The following is a 23,174-nucleotide window of genomic DNA, read 5'->3' as shown; positions in this document are numbered from 1 at the left end:
TGCTGCTTACATTGTTTCTCAAAATTACATTCTGAAACAGCAGGATCAAAATGATTTCAACGGATTGAAATCTGAAATGAAAAAAATTCTCCCTAAAAAAAATTAAAAAATGTAAAAAAAATATATAAAATCCCTTTAAAAAAAAGAGACTATCGATATTCGTCGACCTCCACGTTGGTGATAGCTGGGCAACGTAAACTTTGTTTGCGGCAGACGAACGCTAGATATTCGTGAATCATTTTACTCTTACACGATGCTTAGAACTATGAAAATTTTTTATTGAAAAACTATGCGCTTTTCGGAAAATTTGTGTCAAGAATAAAAAGTTCTTGTAATCAGCTGAGGAATACGCCTGAATTTTTTCGGAGCGTTTTGAACAAAATTTTGAATGGTTCACAAAAAAAAAATAGGCACGAAAAATCACGTTTTTTTTTGTTTAAACTGCATTTTGGGATAATAAGAAATTTTTTTGAGGAATTTCATTGGCACCGTCGGAAAGAGGAGATCTTAAGCAATAAAAATATATGTGTCTCAATTTTTTCTAGTGTCGAATAGTCTTAATTATTGGCTGTTGAAAAGAAGTGTACCGGTAGTGGCGTTTTGGCCGTTTAAGGGTTAAGTGAGCTCTAAATGAACTCTAAATGAGCCCTAAATTATTGTGAAAAGAAATAATGCCTAAGTCGTTTTTTTTTCTCTGTGTGGTCCTGCTAGCTTAACGTTAAGATAGCAGAACCACAGGTTTTTTTTTTTAAATGCGTACCATCAAATTTGGCAATAGGACATTAGGTGAGCCCTAAATGAGCCCTAAATTATTGTGGAAAAAAATAATGCCTAAGTCGTTTTTCTCTCTTTGTGGCCCTGCTAGTTTAACGTTAAGATAGCATGAACACAGGTTTTTTCGAAAAATTGCGGAGCAATAAATTTGACAATAGAGCATTAAGTGAGCCCTAAATGAGCCCTAAATTATTGTGAAAAGCAATAATGCCTAAGTCGTTTTTTTCTCTGTGGGGTCCTGCTAGCTTAACGTTAAGATACCAGAACCACAGGTTTAAAAAAAAATGCGTACCATCAAATTTGGCAATAGGACATTAAGTGAGCCCTAAATGAGCCCTAAATTATTGTGGAAAGAAATAATGCCTAAGTCGTTTTTCTCTCTTTGTGGCCCTGCTAGTTTAACGTTAAGAAAGCATGACCACAAGTTTTTTCGAAAAATTGCGGAGCATTAAATTTGACAATAAGGCATTAAATGAGCCCTAAATTATTGTGGAAAGTAATAATGCCTAAGTCCTTTTTTTCTCTGTGTGGTCCTGCTAGCTTAACGTCTTAACGTTAAGATAGCAGAACCACAGGTTTAAAAAAAAATGTGAACCATCAAATTTGGCAATAGGACATTAGGTGAGCCCTAAATGAGCCCTAAATTATTGTGGAAAGAAATAATGCCTAAGTCGTTTCTTTCTCTGTGTGGTCCTGCTAGCTTAACGTTAAGCTAGCATGACCACCGGTTTTTTTTGTTTAAATAAAGAGCATTAAATTTGGCAATTCATTAGTGCTTTTTATTTAATCGGTCAAATTTAAAACACGATATCTCAATCCGTGTGGACACAGTGAACACTAAAAAAAATGCTCATAACCGGGGACCAGGTTTGGTCACGTGGTCACCAAAGAGCATGCCCTTAATGCAGTGGTCAGCAAACTTTTTGCTAAACTTTCAGGTATTGCAGGCGCCACTCGACTTAATTTTGTCTTCTACCGGAATCATCATAACTTTATTACTTTCTCTTGTTCATGTTGTATCACATTCAGCAGAACGAAGTGAAATCATTATCAACATTCAACATTCTAGCGCCGATCAGGTTTGACGAGGATCATTGTTGGACAAAGTGTCTCCAAACGTATCCGCGTAGAGGAGATACGTGCAGGAGGTGTCTCGTACTAACGTTATGAAACCAGGCTCTGCAGAAAAAAGAGGCAAGCTGGATCTCGATAACTTTGGTTTGAATTCAACTAGATACTTTACTGTCTTTTAATTTCGCCTTCCACAGTTCCTAGGATTAATTTTACAGGGATCACAGCGCAAACGAATTAAAAAATGGGAAAGGAGAGTTTTTTCCAATAAAAACGAACTATTGGTTTAAAATTAAAAATTGAAAATAGTTCAAATATGATCGCCCAAGATATTTAATACTAGCAGCAAGCTTGTAAATATTAAGAGTTCTGCATTTTTCTGAAACGATATCTCTTGAAATTCCACAGTGATACAAGATAATGAATTTTAAATGTAGATGAATTTCATTTTTGCATTAAATTAAGCAAGCCACTTAATTTCAACCAGAAATAAAACTTAAGTGCAGTGTCTCATATCTGATTTACGAGTAAAATGATAATTAACTGACAGATATGTTGAGTTTGGGATGATTTTCATTCGCGTGCTCTGAAATTTAATTTATGCTGGCAGAAAGGCGTGCGCGAAATGCGATGCGCAAACACGTAAACGGATTTCGGCGATTTTAGAAGAGTCAAGACAGCAGCTGATAGTAGCCAATATGGCGTCGATAGCGCTGGATAGTATCGATGAACACTGAGAGCTCATGGTAGTCGTTTCGTCAACGTTTCCTCCTTGATACATGCGAATATATCTTTGATATAACGGATTTTTATTATAAATAGAATAATCGTACATATGGGATGAAAAAAGATATAGAAAAGGATTGAAGATTCACGTTCTGTACCTACGCAGTAATACAAGAATTTAAATTTCAGTAGAAAAAGGCGGTTGATTTTCAGATGTAACCAAAAGAATCATTCGCCAATTGAAAGTCAACAACTGATGATGATAACATGCCTTTAAGTAACGCGCTTGGTTGAAAGTCAACTGCTTTATGTACGTAAAATGTATTTTATAGGTTAATTTAAGACAGCAAGATTGTTGAATTTCCGTCAACGCGTGGTGTGAAATGAAACTTCTAGGCTAATTTAAGTCAGCTGATTGTTGAAATCCATCAAATTTATGCCTTATCGTTCAGTTATTGGAAGCCTGAAATTAATATAAAATTAAAAATTGAATAATTTTAGAAATAATTTTTTTTTTATTGTGAGCATTGAATAAATTATTCATTTATGCCTAATAAATCAAGTTGTTTTATCCTCTAAGTCAATAAAATCAGTAGAAGGAAAAAAGAACTAAATGACGCTAAACAAGGCACTCATATCCATTTCAAGCTACCAGGTACAGGACGTGAATCTTCAATCATTTTTATATCTTTTTTTATCACATAAGTGCGATTATTCTATCGGAAACGTTGACGAAACGACTACCATGAGCTCAGTGTTGATCGATACTATAAAGCAGTTGACTTTTAATCAAGTGCGGTACTGAAAGTCATGTTATAATTATCAGTTGACTTTCAACTGACGAATGATCCTTTTGGTTACGTCTGAAAGTCAACCGCCTTTTTCTACTGAAATTCAGATTCTTGTATTACTGTGTCTTTGGAATCTTAAAATAGCTTAAAATCCCTTGAAAGGACGCCGCACCAAATGTACAATAAAATGGCCACCGGTGAAATTTCTAAAAAAAATTTTTTTTTTGTATTTTCGAACCTGCAAAGCAATAATTCGAAGGAAGAAAGTAAGAAAAGTGAACAGTTTTTTTACAAACAATTGTCAAAGTTTCAATTTTTACATGTATTTTAATAGAAAAATGCTCATTTTCGTGAAAAGTTTTTTTTCTCCTTAAACTAATAGTTGGATTTGGTTCAAACTTGCACATTTTTACTATCATTCCTACCAAAACAAAAGGTTCATGTCCAAGATCTTGAAAGATAAACGGTTTATGGGGTATACACCATGATATAAGGGTGTTTTCATACCTCAAACACACAAGTATGGAAATTATCATTTCTTAGTAACTAAAGTCACTAGGTATTTTTTATTCAATTACTAGGGTATGAAATAACTTTCAGATAAGTAGAGGAAGTTTGCATGTCAAGGGGTTGTTTAATCATCCCGTATTTAGAGAAGCAGAGAAATTAACTTTTCGTAAGGAATAAATCACCAAAGATCAGGCTTATAAAATCACATTAAAACATATGCAGGTAGCCTTATTTATCAGGATTTGCAGTAGAATTTATTTTCAGGGTCATTTAATCATCCCCTAATTATTGAACCAAGGAAATCGGTATTTAAACGGGATAAAGTACCAGAGATTTTTTATTATAACATTGATGAACAGAATCACTTAAATGACCCTAAAAATAAATTCTAATGCAAATCCTGCTAAAAAACGCTACCTGTACATATTTAAAGTGATTTTGTTCATCAATGTTATCATAAAAAATCTCTGGTACTTTATCCCGTTTAAATTATCAATTTCCTTGGGTTTTTATAAATAGGGAGTGATTAGGCGACCCTGAAAATAAATTCTTATGCATATTCTGCTAAAAAAACCCTACCTTTATATATTTTAAGGTGATTCTGTTCATCAATGTTATAATAGAAAATCTTTGGTACTTTAACCCGTTTAAAATATCGATTTCCTTGATTTAATAATTAGTGGATGATTAAATGAACCTGTAAATAAATTCTAATGCAATCCTAATAAAAAATGCTACCTGTATATATTTTAAAGTGATTCTGTTCATCAATGTTATAATAAAAAATCTCTGGTACTTTATCCCGTTTAAATAACGATTTCCTTGGTTCAATAATTAGGGGATGATGAAATGACCCTGAAAATAAATTCTACTGCAAATCCTGATAACTAAGACTACCTACATATATTTTAATGTGATTTTATAAGCCTGATCTTTGGTGATTTATTCCTTACGAAAAGTTAATTTCTCTGCTTCTCTAAATAAGGGATGATTAAACAACCCCTTGACATGCACACTTCCTCTACTTATCTGAAAGTTATTTCATACTCTAGTAATTGAATAAAAAATACCTAGTGACTTTAGTTACTAAGAAATGATAATTTCCATACTTGAGTGTTTGAGGTATAAAAACACCCTTATATTATGGTGTATACCCCATGAACCGTTTATCTTTCTAGATCTTGGATATGAACCTTTTGTTTTGGTAGGAATGATAGTAAAAATGTGCAAGTTTGAACCAAATCCAACTATTAGTTTAGGAGAAAAAAAACTTTTCACGAAAATGAGCATTTTTCTATTAAAATACATGTAAAAATTGATACTTTGACAATTGTTTGTAAAAAAACTGTTCACTTTTCTTACTTTTTTCCTTCGAATTATTGCTTTGCAGGTTCGAAAATACAAAAAAAAATTTTTTTAGAATTTTTCACTGGTGGCCATTTTACAGGTCCGTTAAGCTGGCAGGACCACATTGCAAAAATGAACGGAAAACCTATAGGGAATTTAGGGCTCATTTAGGGCTAATTTAATGCCCCATTGCCAAATTTAATGCTCTTTATTTAAACAAAAAAACCGGTGGTCATGCTATCTTAACGTTAAGCTAGCAGGACCACAAAGAGAAAAAAACGACTTAGGCATTATTTCTTTCCACAATAATTTAGGGCTCATTTAGGGCTCACTTAATGTCCTATTGCCAAATTTGAAGGTACGCATTTTTTTTTTAAAACCTGTGGTTCTGCTATCTTAACGTTAAGTTAACAGGACCACACAGAGAAAGAAACGAATTAGGCATTATTTCTTTCTACAATAATTTAGGGCTCATTTAGGGCTCACTTAATGCCCTATTGTCAAATTTAATGCTCCGCAATTTTTCGAAAAAACCTGTGGTCATGCTATCTTAACGTTAAGCTAGCAGAACCACAAAGAGAAAAAACGACTTAGGCATTATTTCTTTCCACAATGATTTAGGGCTCATTTAGTGCTCACTTAATGTCCTATTGCCAAATTTGAAGGTACGCATTTAAAAAAAAAAAACCTGTGGTTCTGCTATCTTAACGTTAAGTTAACAGGACCACACAGAGAAAGAAACGAATTAGGCATTATTTCTTTCTATAATAATTTAGGGCTCATTTAGGGCTCACTTAATGCCCTATTGTCAAATTTAATGCTCCGCAATTTTTCGAAAAAACCTGTTGTCATGCTATCTTAACGTTAAGCTAGCAGGACCACAAAGAGAAAAAACGACTTAGGCATTATTTCTTTCCACAATGATTTAGGGCTCATTTAGTGCTCACTTAATGTCCTATTGCCAAATTTGAAGGTACGCATTTTTTAAAAAAAAACCTGTGGTTCTGCTACCTTAACCTTAAGCTAGCAGGACCACAAAGAGAAAAAACGACTTAGGCATTATTTCTTTCCACAATGATTTAGGGCTCATTTAGTGCTCACTTAATGTCCTATTGTCAAATTTAATGCTCCGCAATTTTTCGAAAAAACCTGTTGTCATGCTATCTTAACGTTAAGCTAGCAGGACCACAAAGAGAAAAAAACGACTTAGGCATTATTTCGTTCCACAATAATTTAGGGCTCATTTAGGGCTCACTTAATGTCCTATTGCCAAATTTGAAGGTACGCATTTTTTAAAAAAAAACCTGTGGTTCTGCTATCTTAACCTTAAGCTAGCAGGACCACAAAGAGAAAAAACGACTTAGGCATTATTTCTTTCCACAATAATTTAGGGCTCATTTAGGGCTCACTTAATGCCCTATTGACGAGATTAATGCGCCGGAATTTTTCGGAAAAACCTGTGGTTCTGCTATCTTAACGTTAAGCTAGCAGGACCACAGATTTTTTTTTAAAATGCGTACCTTCAAATTTGGCAATAGGACATTAAGTGAGCTCTAAATGAGCCCTAAATTATTATGAAAAGAAATAATGCCTAAGTCGTTTTTTTCTTTTTGTGGTCCTGCTAACTTAGCGTTAAGATAGCAGAAGCGCAGGTTTAAAAAAAATGGGTACCTTCAAATTTGGCAATAGGACATTAAGTAAGCTCTAAATGAGCCCTAAATTATTGTGAAAAGAAATAATGCCTGAGTCGTTTTTTTCTCTTTATGGTCATGCTAACTTAACGTTAAGATAGCAGAAGCGCAGGTTTTAAAAAAAAATGGGTACCTTCAAATTTGGTAATAGGACATTAAGTGAGCCCTAAATGAGCCCTAAATTATTGTGGAAAGAAATAATGCCTGAGTCGTTTTTTTCTCTGTGTGGTCCTGCTAGCTTAACGTTAAGATAGCAGAACCACAGGTTTTTTTAAATAAATGTGTACCTTAAAATTTGGAAATAGGACATTAAGTGAGCCCTAAATGAGTCCTAAATTATTGTGGAAAGAAATAATGCCTAAGTCGTTTTTTTCTCTTAGTGGTCCTGCTAGCTTAACGTTAAGATAGCAGAACCACGGATTTAAAAAAAAAATGCGTACCTTCAAATTTGGCAATAGGACATTAAGTGACACCTAAATGAGCCCTAAATTATTGTGGAAAGAAATAATGCCTGAGTCGTTTTGTTCTCTTTGTGGTCCTGCCAACTTAACGTTAAGATAGCAGAACCACAGTTTTTTTTCGGAAAATTGCGGAGCATTAAATTTGACAATAGGGCATTAAGTGAGCCCTAAATGAACCCTAAATTATTATCCTGGTAGCTTACAGTTAAGATAGCAGAACCACAGGTTTTTTTTTTTAAATGCGTACCTTCAAATTTGGCAATAGGACATTAAGTGAGCCCTAAATTATTCTGGAACGAAATAATGCCTAAGTCGTTTTTTTCTCTTTGTGGTCCTGGTAGCTTAACGTTAAGATAGCATGACCAAGGGTTTTTTCGTAAAATTGCGGAGAATTAAATTAGACAATAGGGCATTAGGTGAGCCCTAAATTATTGTGGAGAGAAATAATTCCTGAGTCGTTTCTTTCTCTGTGGTCCTGCTAGCTTAACGTTAAGCTAGCATGACCACCGGATTTTTGTTTAAATTCCCTATAGGTTTTCAGTTCATTTTTGCAATGTGGTCCTGCCAGCTTAACGGACCTCTATTTTACTGTACATTTGGTGCGGGGTCCTTTGACAAATTCCTTCATATCCTCTAAATTTGTCTATAATTTCGTTAAAATTAAAATTGTAAAAATCCATGAAAATAAGTAGTGTTACAATTGATAATTCAGAAATTGTCCAATTTAAAACATCAAGAAATTGTCTAATATTACAAAACAAAAATGTCTTCATTTCAAACGCTGTTATAATTTGAATTCTTTAAGTACTAAAAACAGTATCTACAGTAAACTTCCACCTATGTCCCCCACCATAAAACATATACGCTCACGAATGTCCCCCGCTGGAGGGGCCGCCACCTCTACCGCGAGTCGTCGGGACATTTGTGTCCAGCAACGTTCATTGGCTGTCTCGGCGTATTATCGATATCCCCACTTTACGCCACTTTTCCTACTGCGCATATGCCGAAAAGCGCGGGCCAATTTGAATCAATGAAGATATACTATCATACACGGAGAAAACGATATCGCAAGACTTGCAATATATAGCGTAATTCCTGCGCTATATATCGTAATTATCACATTATAATAGCGTAAAATCATGATATCGTACATTGCAAGATATTGCGTTTTATTTCAATACAGAGGTTTTGCGATATCATTGTGCGATATCTTTTTCTCCGTGTACTATCAATAATAATGCTTTTCGGCACATGCGCAGTTAAATCAGTCGCGGTCCGTTAGGATGCGATTGATTAACATAACTGATTTTTCATTCCCTTGAAATAGTACAATTTGCCAACTAAAAATTAATATAATAGAATAAAAACCGACTTAAATATTTCGCGGTATACTGACTACTGTTCATATACGTATAAAATATTTGATATAGGAATCCAGAAAACTTGTTTGAAGAAAATAATCTAAAACTGAAAGAAAGTTATAAATGTGTGAATTTTCAAAAATGTCATACTAGGATAGGTGGAAATCTCAGCCGCCAGGAATTTTACATGCTCTTTGGTACCTACATGGCACTGCACTGCAACTGCACACGACTTTTTGGAGAACATTTTCTAAGTGCAACGGTAAGTTATTAAGGCCTGAATAGTAATATTTCTTAAGCGTAGAATCGTTTTCTCAGTCATGTTCCATTCTTTTGTCGATTAGAGATCTTTCAGTGTTACGAAATAAAATTTCAAAAATTTGAGGTTAGTGTGTCAGATCGGGTAGTCTCATCTCAAATTTCAAACAGCTGATTGTATTTCGGGACACTGAAAGATCGTTAATCGACAAAATAATGGAACATGACTGAGAAAATACATTCTACACTTGAAGAATTTTACTATCCTGACATTTATGAGTTACTTTTACGTTTCGGATATCTGCTCGAAAAAGTTACCTGCATTAACATGACGTCATATTAAAATACTCAATTCAAACTTCCCGCTATTCGGGCCTCTTTTTAATTGGTCAGCCCATCTCTCGGGCGTGACTGTCTAGCCCGCGTACGTACCTTGGTCAAGGAACTATATTAGACAGGAATATGCAACCACCATTCTGGTTCCTGGACAGTTCGCGGGAAACAGTGCGATAAGCATATCGTATAGTTTGATTGAAATTGAGTTTAGAATATAAGAAAAATAGTCTGCACCAGTGCTCCATTTTGTAAAAATAGAAGCGAAGATGCATTTAAACTTTACCGTTTTATACTAGGGCGAAAAGAAAGACTGTCAATGTGGATCATAAATTGTAGACGCGACAAATGGAAACCGAATTTATATTCAAGATTATGCGAAGTTATTACTGATATTTATGACTATCACAATATAATTCAAATATAGGGAGTCTGAAGATTATGTTATGAGCATTTTTTTGATATATTAAAGTGAAATGAGATCCAGAAGAAAGTAAGGTTCGGAACCCGTTTTTCCACAGCGCACATTAACCCACGCAAATAAAAAGGACGTATGATGCGAAATATAATGATTATAATTATAGCGCACGCCTATTTATAAACTGAATGAAATTTCATTTGCAATCATAATTTTTGCAAGAGCTACTTTTTGGCAAATGTGTGGGTTAAAAAATCATATAGTCGAATTTAAATATTTCATATATTATATCACGTAATTTTATTTATAATTTATGTTTTGATAACAATGCTTCAGTATAATTAAAAAATAAATAATCTATATCATATAAGTGTATTTATATAATTCGATATAAATTTAGCGATTTTGAATTTGGCGGGGAACCAGAATGGCAGCTTGCATATTCCCATCTAATATAATACCGTACCTTGGTGAGACGTGAAGGAACTGCTCACGAGGAAATAAGTGCGTATAGGGGCAGAAAAACTAGGCGCGCGGGGACATAAGTGGAAGGTAACTGTATTTACAAATTTTGAAACTGCAAAGATTCTTCGTTTAAGAAAAAGTATAAGTATGTCACGTATGTTGAGAATGACCCCTAAATAGGTTAGTTTTAAATTATTCAAACTTAAAAACTTTTAATTAATTGTAGTAGATCATTCTGTACATTAAAAAACAAAAATTCCACTATTCGGGGCAGCATATCGGAAAAAGAGCTTTAATTAAATTTCCATTTTGTGAAAAAAGACGAATTTTCACTATGATAAACAATTACTTCTTGGTGGTTCGGAACCCACCTTAAACTGTAGGTCCCCCTCCCGTCACCAAGTAAATGTGTGGGGGTGTGTAAAGGAATAGGGAAGCAAGTGCAAGAGAAATGTAAACTCTTAGGGGACATTCGAAACTTCCACATAAATAGATACTAGCATCAAATATATAATTACAGTAGAATAGAAATATTTCTGTAAGAAGTCATACACATTCCGCAATAGAATCTTGTAAGATTAAAAAACTGGCCAAATACCATTAGTGATTAAAACATTATTTCATTGATAAATTTTAATATTTTAATTACTCGTGTCCCACAAATAAAATATCTTCAATAATAATAATAAATATTAAATAATATGAATTACACTCGGAATCACAGAATTTATAATTACAAACATTTCTTGAAAAACAAAAGATGATGAATTTTTAAGAAACTAAAATAATTAAACAATAGAATGAATTTTAAAAAAATTGTATGGTGTACAACAAAAAATATGCTGACTTTAAAATGTGACCTATACACAAAAACTCATCGTATTGATTTATTCATCTTAAAAAAAATTATATACTTAAACAAGAAAATAATTTAAATTACAATAATAATCTTACGAGGGTAAGAAATGCCGCCAAATAATACATTCTTACTAGCATTAAATACAAGATTATAATGGAAAGGAGTCCTAAAAGTTTTACAAGAGAATGCTGTTGTGAGATCACTAAAATTCGCCAAATACTATTAGGAACAAAATATTTTTGTCATTAATATATTTTTAGTGTTTCTGTCCCACATTTAAAATATTTTCAATAGCAATAACAATATGAATTAAGGAATTTGTATTTACAAATATTTCTTCAAAATGCACATTTGGCGGTCCTGTCTTCATTTGGGCAATACGCCGGCAGAATGCCTCTTAGGCATTGACAACAGGTGCCATCTGACACGCGAACTATTGGGTATCTCGAGTTTATTGTACAAATGTTAATGGAAAAGTGCAGAGAATATGAATTCTTTGTAATCAATAATGTTTTAAAATGGTTCAAAGATAAGATTACTGTCATGTATAATCACAAGAAGAAATATCTATAAGAAAGTTACTGTGTGTACTGTATTACGGAATTTTATGTCAAATATTTCGAAAAATTAAATCATACTAACTCCAGTGCTAAAGTTTATCGATTAGTAGTTTCAGAAACTCTCTTACAGTCCCTTATAAAGACAGGCCCGCCAAATGTACATTTTTCAAGAAATGTTTATGATTACAAATTCCGTAATTCATATTGTCTCAACACTATGAAGGTATAGAGATGTAACCTATTTCATAATTTAGAGCTAATTTGGGCCCGTGGTCCCAAATTTTGGGCTCTTTTATTTAAAAAAAAATAGTATTTGCGCTAGCTTAACGTTAAGCTGACCGAACATTGCTGTAAAACGTGCTAAAAATGATTTCACGGAAAATTCACCTTATACAATAATTTAGGGCTCATTTAGGGCTCTAGGAATATGATCATGGAAAATTAAACAAAATTATTTAAACAATTTTTGTTTAAATAAATCCAGTAAAAATGAAGTAAACAATTTTCTTCCTTTACCCTATGTTAAGGCTCACTTGGGGCTCCATAAATATGGTATTTGAATTTTACAATAAATTGTTTAAACAATTTTTGTTTAAACAAATTTTCCAAAACTAAATCTTTTCTTTTCTCTTGCATAGTTTCAGGCTCATTTAAGGCTACTGAAAAATCATCGACCGAAGGTCGCGTGATATTTCCTTTGCCCTTTTTCTTTTTTTGGTTATACATGGTGTTGTGCCACATTAACGTTATAAAAAATACATGAAGAAAACAATTAAACCCATTTTTACTCCTCGCATAATTTAGGGCTCATTGAGGACTAATTTGGGCCCGTGGTCTTAAATTTTGGGCTCTCGTATTTTTTGTAAAAAATAGTGTTTGCAATAGCTTATCAATAAGTTGGTTCAAGATTGCTGTGAAACGTTATAAAAATGATTTTACCAAAAATTCACCTTCTAGAATAGTTTAGGACTCATTAAGGGCTCTGGGTATATAATAATTAAAAATTAAACCAAAAATGTTTGATCAATTTTTGTTTAGACAAATTTGCCAAAACAAAATAATTTCTTTTCTCTTGCATAATTTGAGGCTCATTTAAGGCACCTGGTAAATCATCGACCGAAGGTCGCGCGATATTTCCTTTGCCCTTTTTTTCTATATGGTGTTGTGCCACCTTAACGTTATAAAAAACACAGTAAGAAAAAAATTAAACCCCTTTTTACTCCTCGTATAATTTAGGACTCATTTGAGGCTAATTTGGGCTCGTGGTCCTAAATTTTGGGCTCTTTTATTTTTTGAAAAAAATAGTGTTTGCGCTAGCTTAACGTTAAGCTGGCCGAACATTGCTGTAAAACGTGCTAAAAATGATTTCACGGAAAATTTACTTTATAAAATAATTTAGGGCTCATTTAGTGCTCTGGGAATATGATAATGGAAAATTTAAAAAAAAATTTTAATTTTTGTTAAAACAATTCTAGTAAAAATGAAGAAAACAATTTTCTACCTTTACCCTATGTTAAAGCTCACTTGGGGCTCCATAAATATGGTATTTGAATTTTACAATAAATTGTTTAAACAATTATTTTTATTTTTCATTATCAAGTTCCCAGAGCCCTAAATGAGCCCTATATTATTGTATAAGGTGAATTTTGCGTGAAATCATTTTTAGCACGTTTTACAGCAATGCTCGGCCAGCTTAACGTTAAGCTAGCGCAAAAACAATTTTTTCCAAAAAATAAAAGAGCCCAAATTTAGGACCACGGGCCCAACTTAGCCTCATATGAGCCCTAAATTATGCGAGGAGTAAAAATGGGTTTAATTTCTTTCTTCATGTATTTTTTATAACGTTAAAGTGGCACAACACCATATATATAAAAAAAAGGGCAAAGGAAATATCGCGCGACCTTCGGTCGATGATTTACCAGGTGCCTTAAATGAGCCTGAAATTATGCAAGAGAAAAGAAAATATTTTGTTTTGGCAAATATGTCTAAACAAAAATTGTTCAAACATTTTTTTTTAAAGTCCTTGATGAGTCCTAAACTATTCTATAAGGTGAATTTTTAGTAAAATCATTTTTATAACTTTTTACAGCCATCTTGAACCAACTTATTGTTAAGCTATTGCAAACACTATTTTTCACAAAAAATACGAGAGCCCAAAATTTGGGGGTTACGGGCCCAAATTAGTCCTCAATGAGCACTAAATTATGCGAGGAGAAAAAATTGTTTTTATTGTTTTCTTCATGTATTTTTTATAACGTTAAAGTGGCACAACACCATATACAACCAAAAAAAAAGGGCAAAGGATATATCACGCGACCTTCGCTGGATCATTATTCAATAGCCTTAAATAAGCCTGAAATTATGCAGGAGAAAAGAAAAGAAAATATTTTGTTTTGGAAAATTCGTTCAAGCAAAAATTGTTTAAAATTTTTTTTTTTTAATTTTAATTATTATATTCCTAGATCCCTTAATGAGCCCTAAACTATTCTATAAAGTGAATTTGTAGTAAAATCATTTTTATAACGTTTTACAGCAATCTTGAACCAACTTATTGTTAAACTATTGCAAACAATATTTTTCACAAAAAATACGAGAGCCCAAAATTTGGGACTACAGGCCCAAACTAGTCCTCAATGAGCCCTAAATTATGCGAGGAGTAAAAATGGGTTTTATTGTTTTGTTCACCTATTTTTATAACGTTAAGGTGGCACAACACCATATATAAAAAAAGGGCAAAGGAAATATCGCGCGACCTTCGGTCGATGATTTTTCAGGAGCCTTAAGGGCATGCTCTTCGTGACCACGTGACCAAACTAGTCCCCGGGTATGAGCATTTTTTTTGGTGTTCACTGTGTCCACACGGATTGAGATATAGTGTTTAAAATTTGACAGATTAAATAAAAAGCACTAAAGAACGTTTGTATACATCAATGTGTTTATAGTTTTAAAGAAAGTTTATTTATAAATCGATGAAAAAGGATATTACCATTCGAGTTATAGCACTATGCAGATAATTTTTAGATTGATGCATTTCGGATTTTTTGGTTCGCGTATATTGAGCACTGACACCAGTTTTGGGCTAAATCGTCTAAACCTTAAAAAAAATTAATGTAAGCAATAAAATTTGCACATTCGTAGCAAATCAACAAATAGTATCTGCATACACGTAACCTATAATTATTTTTGGAGCATTTTTAGCGATTTCTAGCGGAGAGAAAAAGAAACTTTGACCGTCGATAAAGTCAAGATCACGTGACTAAGTTCATTCATAAAAATTTTGTATGGAGAATGAAATGATTTTCATTATTTCCGGTCCTCACTACGTCCAAACGGAATGAGATATCGTGTTCAGGATTTAGGAAGTTATACCGAAAGCACTAAGGAACGTTTGTATATATAAAAATGTTCATAATTACGAAGAAATTTTTCGAATAAAATACTACAGGAATTAGGAAATAAACTTTTAACGTCGATAAAGTAGATGCCTCGATTTAACAAAAATCGAGGAACATCTTAGAATGTCATACTCGAAAATTCGCCCAAGTCCCATCTTGAGAAAAATGCATCTGCAGAAAATAATTAAAATTTTCTAATGGTTATATATTCTTGTAGATTTTTTGTACTGGCATGAAACAATTCCAAGAATAAAAATAAAATTTCGCCCGGGGTCGAAAGACAATGCGAGGCCGACGCTGAGTCCCGCTGGTTGGTTCACTGTCAACAATAGTTATCAACTGATCGATTCAACGTCAAGAATTATGGAAGTTGGTTGGAGAACTCCGGCGAGTAAATTTTAGCACATTGCTGTTGTTGCTATGTTTCCAATTTGAAATTTATCTTTTAGTTTTAGGACCAAAAAAATGAAAATCATTTTACACCGAAATTTCATGAACGAACTTAGTCACTTGATCTCGACTTTATCGATGTTTAAAATTTCTTTTTTTCTCCGCTAGAAATCGCTAAAAATGCCCAAAAAATAATGATAGGTTACGTGTGTGCAGATACTTATTTGTTAAATTGTAACGAAGGTGCAAATTTTATTGCTTATATTAATTTTTTTTAAGGTTTAGACGATTTAGTATAAAATTGGTGTCAGTGCTCAATATGAGCGAATAAAAAAAATCTAAAATGCATCAAACCAAAAACGCTCTGCAAAGTGCTATAACTCGAATGGTAATATCCTATTCCATCAATTTATTAATAAACTTTCTTTAAAATTACCAATATATTGATGTATACAAACGTTCTTTAGTGCTTTTTATTTTATGTGTTAAAGTTTAAACACGATATCTCAATTCGCGTGGACGCAGTGAACACCAAAAAAAATGTTCGTAACCGGGGACTAGTTTGGTCACGTGGTCACCGAAGAGCATGCCCTTAAATGAGCCTGAAATTATGCAGGAAAAAAGAAAATATTTTTTGTTGCAAATTTGTTTAAAAAATAATTGTTTAAACAATTTATTGTAAAATTCAAATAGGAAGAAAATTGTTTACTTCATTTTTACTAGAATTGTTTAAACAATTTTCTTAAATTTTCCATTATCATATTCCCAGAGCCTTAAATGAGCCCTAAATTATTGTATAAGGTGAATTTTCCGTAAAATCATTTTTAGTACGTTTTACAGCAATGTTCGGCCAGCTTAACGTTAAGCTAGCGCAAACACTATTTTTTTTTTTTAAATAAAAGAGCCCAAAATTTAGGACCACGGGCCCAAATTAGCCCTAAATTAATAAATAGGTTACATTTCTATACCTTCATAGTGTTGTGCCAGCTTAACATACCTTAATAAAAATATAAAAATCTATTAATGACAAAAATATTTCATTCATTAATAGTATTTGGCGAATTTTAGTGATCTCAAAACATTCTCTTGTGAAATTTTAATGACTCCTTTCCATTAGAATGTTGTATTTATTTAATGTTAGTAAGAATGTATTATTTAGCGGCGTTTCTTACCTTCGTTTCAGTCGAGGGTTTTTTTTTACGTAAGTTCGTTTAAAAGGAATGCTCACGCGACTGTATCGCGCATGATCTTAAAAACTTGAGTAAAAATGTCACACGAGACTACTAAAAAATATATGTACCTAAAGTTCTGAACGTTCAAATGAACGAAATATTTTTTCCCCATTCTATTTTATCTACAAATATTGTTACAGCTACAATTTAAAATAAAGTTTTCTTTGTAATCGGTAATTTGCAATATAAATAAACTAGTAATTTTGCACTGTTCCTAGTTTAAAAGTCTACAGTAAACAATTTCGTTCCTTTGAACGTTCTGAACTTCAAGTACATGAAAAATATGCTGTTTCCCGACGCCAAAGTGTCAAGTTGCAGTATTAGATCAGCAAATTACACTGTTAAAAATGCATGCAAATATACGAAACAAATATGCACTACCACCACTAAATTTAACTATAGGTACACATACAATCGTTTAGTAAATTTAAGATACATGCATATATCTAATAACTTTTACAAAAGTGCATCTTCAATTTAATATACATGCATCCATATTAAGGTATGTTAAGCTGGCACAACACTATGACGGTATAGAAATGTAACCTATTTCATAATTTAGGACTAATTTAGGCTCACGGTCCTAAATTTTGGGCTCTTTTATTTTTTGAAAAAATAGTGCTTGCGCTAGCTTAACGTTAAGCTGGACGAACATTGCTGTAAAACGTGCTAAAAATGATTTCACGAAAAATTCACCGTATACAATAATTTAGGGCTCATTTAGGGCTCTGGGAATATGATAATGAAAAATGAAAAAAATTGTTTAAACAATTCCAGTAACAATGAAGTTAACAATTTTCTACTTTTACCCTATGTAAGGCTCACTTGGGGCTCCATAAATATGATATAATTGAACAATAAATTGTTTAAACAACTATCGTTTAAACAAATTTGCAAAAAAATATTTTCTTTTCTCCTGCATACTTTCAGGCTCATTAAAGGCTCCTGAAAAATAATCGACCGAAGGTCGCGCAATATTTTCTTTGCCCCTTTTTTTGTAATATACGGTGTTGTGCCACCTTAAAAGTTGTAAAAAATACATGATCAAAACCATAAAACCCATTTTTACTCCTCGCATAATCTATGGCTCGTTGAGGACTAATTTGGGCTCGTAGTCTTAAATTTTGGGCTCTAGTATTTTTTGTAAAAAATAGTGTTTGCGCTAGCTTAACTTTAAGCTGGCCGAACATTGCTGTAAAACGTGCAAAAAATGATTTAACGGAAAATTCAACTTATACAATAATTTAGGGATCATTTGGATCTCTAGGAATATAATAATTAAAATTACTTTTTAAATGTTTAAAAATTTTTGTATAAACAAATTTGGCAAAACAGAATATTTTCTTTTCTTTTCTCCTGTATAATTTCAGGCTCATTTAAGGCTCCCGAAAAATCGTCGACCGAAGGTCGCGCAATATTTCCTTTGCCCTTTTTTTTTGTTATATATGGTCTTGTGCCACCTGAACGTTATAAAAAATACATGAAGAAAGTAATAAAATCCATTTTTACTCTTCGCATAATTTAGGGCTCATTGAGGACTAATTTGGGCCCGTAGTCCCAAATTTTGGGCTCTAGTATTTTTTGTAAAAAATAGTGTTTGCAATAGCTTAACAATGAGTTGGTTCAAGATTGCTGTAAAACGTAATAAAAATGATTTTACTGAAAATTCACCTTATACAATAAGTTAAGGCTCATTTAGGGCTCTGGGTATATGAGAATGAAAAATGAAAAAAAGTTTAAACAATTTTTGTTTAAACAAATCTAATAAAAATGAAGTAAACAATTTTCTTTTTTGCCCTGTATTAAGGCTCACTTGGGGCTCCATTAATATGATATTTGAATTGAACAATAATTTGTTTTTTAAACATTAAAAATGTTTAATTATCATATTCCTAGAGCCCTAAATGAGCCCTAAATTATTGTATGGGGCGAATTTTCAGTAAAATCATTTTTATTGCGTTTATCAGCAATCTTGAACCAACTTATTGTTAAGCTATTACAAACACTATTTTTTACAAAAAATACTAGAGCCCAAAATTTGGGACTACGGGTCCAAATAAGTCCTCAATGAGACCTAAATTATGCGAGGAGTAAAAATGGGTATTTTGATTTTTTTCATGTATTTTTTATAACGTTAAGGTGGCACAACCCCATATATAACAAAAAAAAGGGCAAAGGAAATATCGCGCGACCATCGGTGATGAGCCTGAAATTATGCAGGCGAAAAGAAAATGTTTTTTTTGTTACTAGAATTGTTTGAACAAAAATTGTTTAACAGTGTTTTTTATTTTTCATTATCATATTCCCAGAGCCTTAATGAGCCGTAAATTATTGTATAAGGTGAATTTTCCGCGAAATCATTTTTGCACGTTTTAAAGCAATGTTCGGCCAGCTTAACGACGTTAAGCTAGCGCAAACACTATTTTTTCAGAAAATAAAAGAGCCCAAAATTTAGGACTACGGGCCCAAATTAGCCCTAAATGAGCCCTTAATTATAAAATAGGTTACGTCTTTATACCTTCATAGTGTTGTGCCAGCTTAACACACCTTCCATATTACATGTACTAAACTATTATATCTTAAATTTAATTTCGTGTCCTGTATATATTAAAATTAATATAGATAAATCGGAAAGTGAATATAGCACATAAAACTGCAAACTTTTTCAACGGTGTAAGAATTTAATAACTGTACGAGGAACCACCTGAAGAGACTTCTTATCTTACTTTGTTACGTATGTCATGAAAAAGCCACGTCGGCTGCCAGTTCCTCGTGTCAATAAATTGCATAAACTTTATTACATCCTCTATTCAAAGTGTTTTTTCATAGTGATTTTTAAACTCGAAATCACTCACTCATAATCATTTGCCAACTGCATATTAACTTAAAAGATTTTACTGACTATAGAACTTTCAAATTGTTTAATACATTTTTTATTTACTACTCAATTATTCTCACATCAATGTATTTAAAACAGTTGAATTTCTAATAGCACGTTGAGTAATTTCCGAGGTAACTTCCAATAAGATATTCTATACAATTTTGGATTTTCACTTCAAGTTTGAAATAAGCAAAAGTAAGAAATTAGTTAAAAAATATTAACATTAACATTGTAGATTATTTTACCATGAAAAGAATGTAGACTTTGCATTACGATAAATAGTTCGTCTAGTAGTAGTTTTGTTCCAGAAAAAATCCTACTTGCAATGTTTTTAATGAGAAAGTTTCTTTAGGGGGTCCTTTTTGACATAAAAATGCCAGAACAGATCAATTGCCAAACCGGCTTGTTTTTAAGCAGTTCCAAAAATTACTTTTGCGTGGACGTATAATTCCCCTTGAATTTGAGAGCAAAATGTTCAACAGAAAAAAGAAAGAAAACAAAATTCTGAACAAATTTTCTTAAAAAAATAGTCCGCTTACTTCTATCCCAATTTTTTTATATTTTCAGCGAAAAATCACTAAGTTTCAAAAAACACTGTGTATCTTTGCAAATAATTACCTACCTATGATAGGTCATGAGCTATGACCTCTCAAATTTGGCCTGCTTTTACGGGCAAAAAAGTGGACTTTAGTTTTTTCTAAATAAATCGTGTTAAGTTCAATTTACGTTGATTGTGCCAGATGATGAAATAAAGTCTACAAAAATCTGCGTATATCTAAAAAAAATTAGTCTTTTAGACCTATTATTTTAGGAATTGTAAGGTTGTAAAAATTTCATTTTTTTTCACATTTTTGACTAAAATCGAAGATGTTGTGTTTTTGGAGAATACCTTGTTTGCTGGGGATTTCACCACAAAGTTCCCCTAGAGAATAAATGAAAGTGGAGCCAATTTGGCGTAAGATCAAAAAAAAGAAAGTGTCCTAGACCAAATAGGTCACGACATATGACCTTGGAAATTGCACTCTTCATGCATAAAGGCACCTGAGCATACCGTAAAATAGAACTACGGTCATATTACGAAATTTTTGTCACAAATAAGTGTATGATCAATTCATTATTTACAATACGTCTTTTGACATTGATAAATAAATAATTGTTTATAAAACAAGCTTGCTATCACTACTTATGTTTACTTTTTGGCCATTTATAGCATTTTTTTGGCAAAGAAGTCATCGTAATTGATTAGAAATGTGTAATATGTTTTTTATTGATGAGCAAATATTTTTATTAATAATCGTTTATAACAAAATATTGCTATAAACACTGTTGAGTACTTTTTGACTACTTTTGTACTTAACAGTGGTAATAGCAATATTTTATTATAACAATTATTAATGAAAATATTTGCATGGAGAGTGCACTTTCCAGGTCATATCTCGTGACCTATTTGGGCCAGGACACTTTTTTTTTGGATCTTACACCAAATTGGTTCCACTTTCATTTATTCTTTAGGAACTTTGTGGTGGGATCCACGGGAAATGAGGTATTTTCCAAAAACACAACTTCTTCGATTTTAGTCAAAAATGCAAAAATAAAAAAAAAAATGGGATAGAAGTTAGCGGATTATTTTTTTTAACAAAATTTGTTCAGAATTTTGTTTTCTTTCTTTTTCCTGTTGGACATTTTGCTCTAAAATGCAATGGGAATTATATGTCCACGCAAAAGTAACTTTTGGAACTGTTAACTCCCCCCCCCCCGGTTTGGCAATTGATCTGTTCTAGCATTTTTGATATGTCAAAAAGGACCCCTTAACGAAACTTTCTCATTAAAAACATTACAAGTAGGATTTTTTCTGGAATTTCACTCTTTTTTCGACGTAATGCCTGGACTATGGAGGCTAGTAGCCTTGACACAATATTTTTATGACCGACTTTAATTTTTTGCATGGGATGGAAATTTTATCTTTTTTTAGATATTTTCACGAGCAGCAAGCAGCTTTTTTTTATCACCCATTGGGGTACAGTCGACATTCTCCTTATTTTTTTCCACAAAGATTTGTTTATCGGGTGAAATTTGCATTAACAATGTGGTAATTACATATTACATATATATTGATGAGCAATACACTCAAAAATAGCTAAGCCAATCAATATTAATCATCGTAGCAATAAAACCTTCCAGAAATTTTAAACTACTTTTAACAAATATTGCATTTTACCAGTGACTACAGAACTTCAGTTTTAAAATGTCTGAATTTTTTTCCAGCATTTTTTTCAGTAATATTGGACTGAATTTAGAGAACTTTAGACATCCTGGGAAATCTTATAAAATCCCTTGAAATCTTAAAACTATGGGTCATGTAAAATAGTTACAAATTATCTCTAACAATTCTAGGAAATTATTTACAAACGCATGAAAATTTGCTTAAATCTCTTAAAACCATTGAAATTCCTTGACATTTTTTTTAACTATTGGAAATGTCGTGAAAACTTTTAAAATTCTCTAAAATATTTAAAAACCTTTGAAACCTTTTGAGGTCCCTTGAAACTTTTTTAAGCTCTGGGGCCGTTCACAAAATACGTGATACATTTTTCAGGAACTTCTGACGCCCCACCCCCTGCGCGATACTTTTTCCATTGGTCTTAACACGGTGAATGATACTTCGGTAGATCCCCCTCCCCCAAACGTATCACGTATTTTGTGAAGGACCCCTCTCGAAAATGCCTTCGAAATTGAAAAAATACCTTAAAATTGTTTGCAATACATTCAAATTATTGAAATCTATTAAAAATTCATTGGAATATTTTGAAATACGCTAGATTATTTTAAATCATTTGAAACTTTTTGAAACTTTTTAAATCTCTTGAAAGTTCCTTGGATTTATAATGGACCATAATTGGACTATAATACCGAGATTTTGAGGTCAACGGCATTGACACTCGTTCCAGGCAATTCGTCGGTATTATGCACTGAAGCAACATAACAGCATTATCTGACACGGTAACGCACACAAGTCGGCTCACTCTCGTTCAAAAACCTTTCGCTGGAGAAAGGAATAAAGCTGAACACAGCTCGAGGACTGCCAGTTTATACATGGAGGGTAGGGGTAGATTTACAGTCCTTCGACTCATTATCTGCCGTCCAAATAAAAAAGGTACGTAAGTTACATTATAGTTAGGTCGACTATTGCATTGCAAAGTATAAAAGAATAACACTAAAACACAAGGTGGGGTGAAAACGGAAAACGAGGTTCAAAATGAGATTTAGAACGCAATTATGCACTGATTTTAGATTTTTTTTTTGAAAAATTCAGAACTAAATTTTTCAGAAAATGGTGAGAGTAGATTTTTTATTTTTTTGTTTATTTAATTTTTATTTTAATGCAAACATCGAAAAAAATGTCGATTTTTCTAATTTCATTTTTTATCTTCTAGACAAAATTTTTCTTATACTTCTCGTCCCTCGAATTTAGTGCACAGGGGTATAAGAAATATAAAAAAATTCTTAACTTGCATAGTTAATTGTTATAAACAAATTGTATTAACAATAACTCGACATTAAGGGTTATACGGCTTCAACGTATATTTCTGCTCTGAAATCGCTTGCTTTCATTGTGAGGATGATACGTGAATATTTAAATTTAACATTAAA

The 23,174-nt window shown here is 32.5% G+C and overlaps 1 protein-coding gene across 1 annotated transcript in view; it reads left to right on the top strand.

Annotated features, from left to right (window-relative positions):
• LOC117173617 (la-related protein 1) overlaps positions 1-23,174 on the top strand; it is a 110,995-nt gene that overhangs the window by 15,646 nt on the left and 72,175 nt on the right. The window lies entirely within an intron of this gene.

Source organism: Belonocnema kinseyi, chromosome 5 (assembly GCF_010883055.1).
Source record: "Belonocnema kinseyi isolate 2016_QV_RU_SX_M_011 chromosome 5, B_treatae_v1, whole genome shotgun sequence".
Classification (NCBI taxonomy): domain Eukaryota; kingdom Metazoa; phylum Arthropoda; class Insecta; order Hymenoptera; family Cynipidae; genus Belonocnema; species Belonocnema kinseyi.
This window is presented reverse-complemented; position numbering and strand designations above follow the sequence as displayed.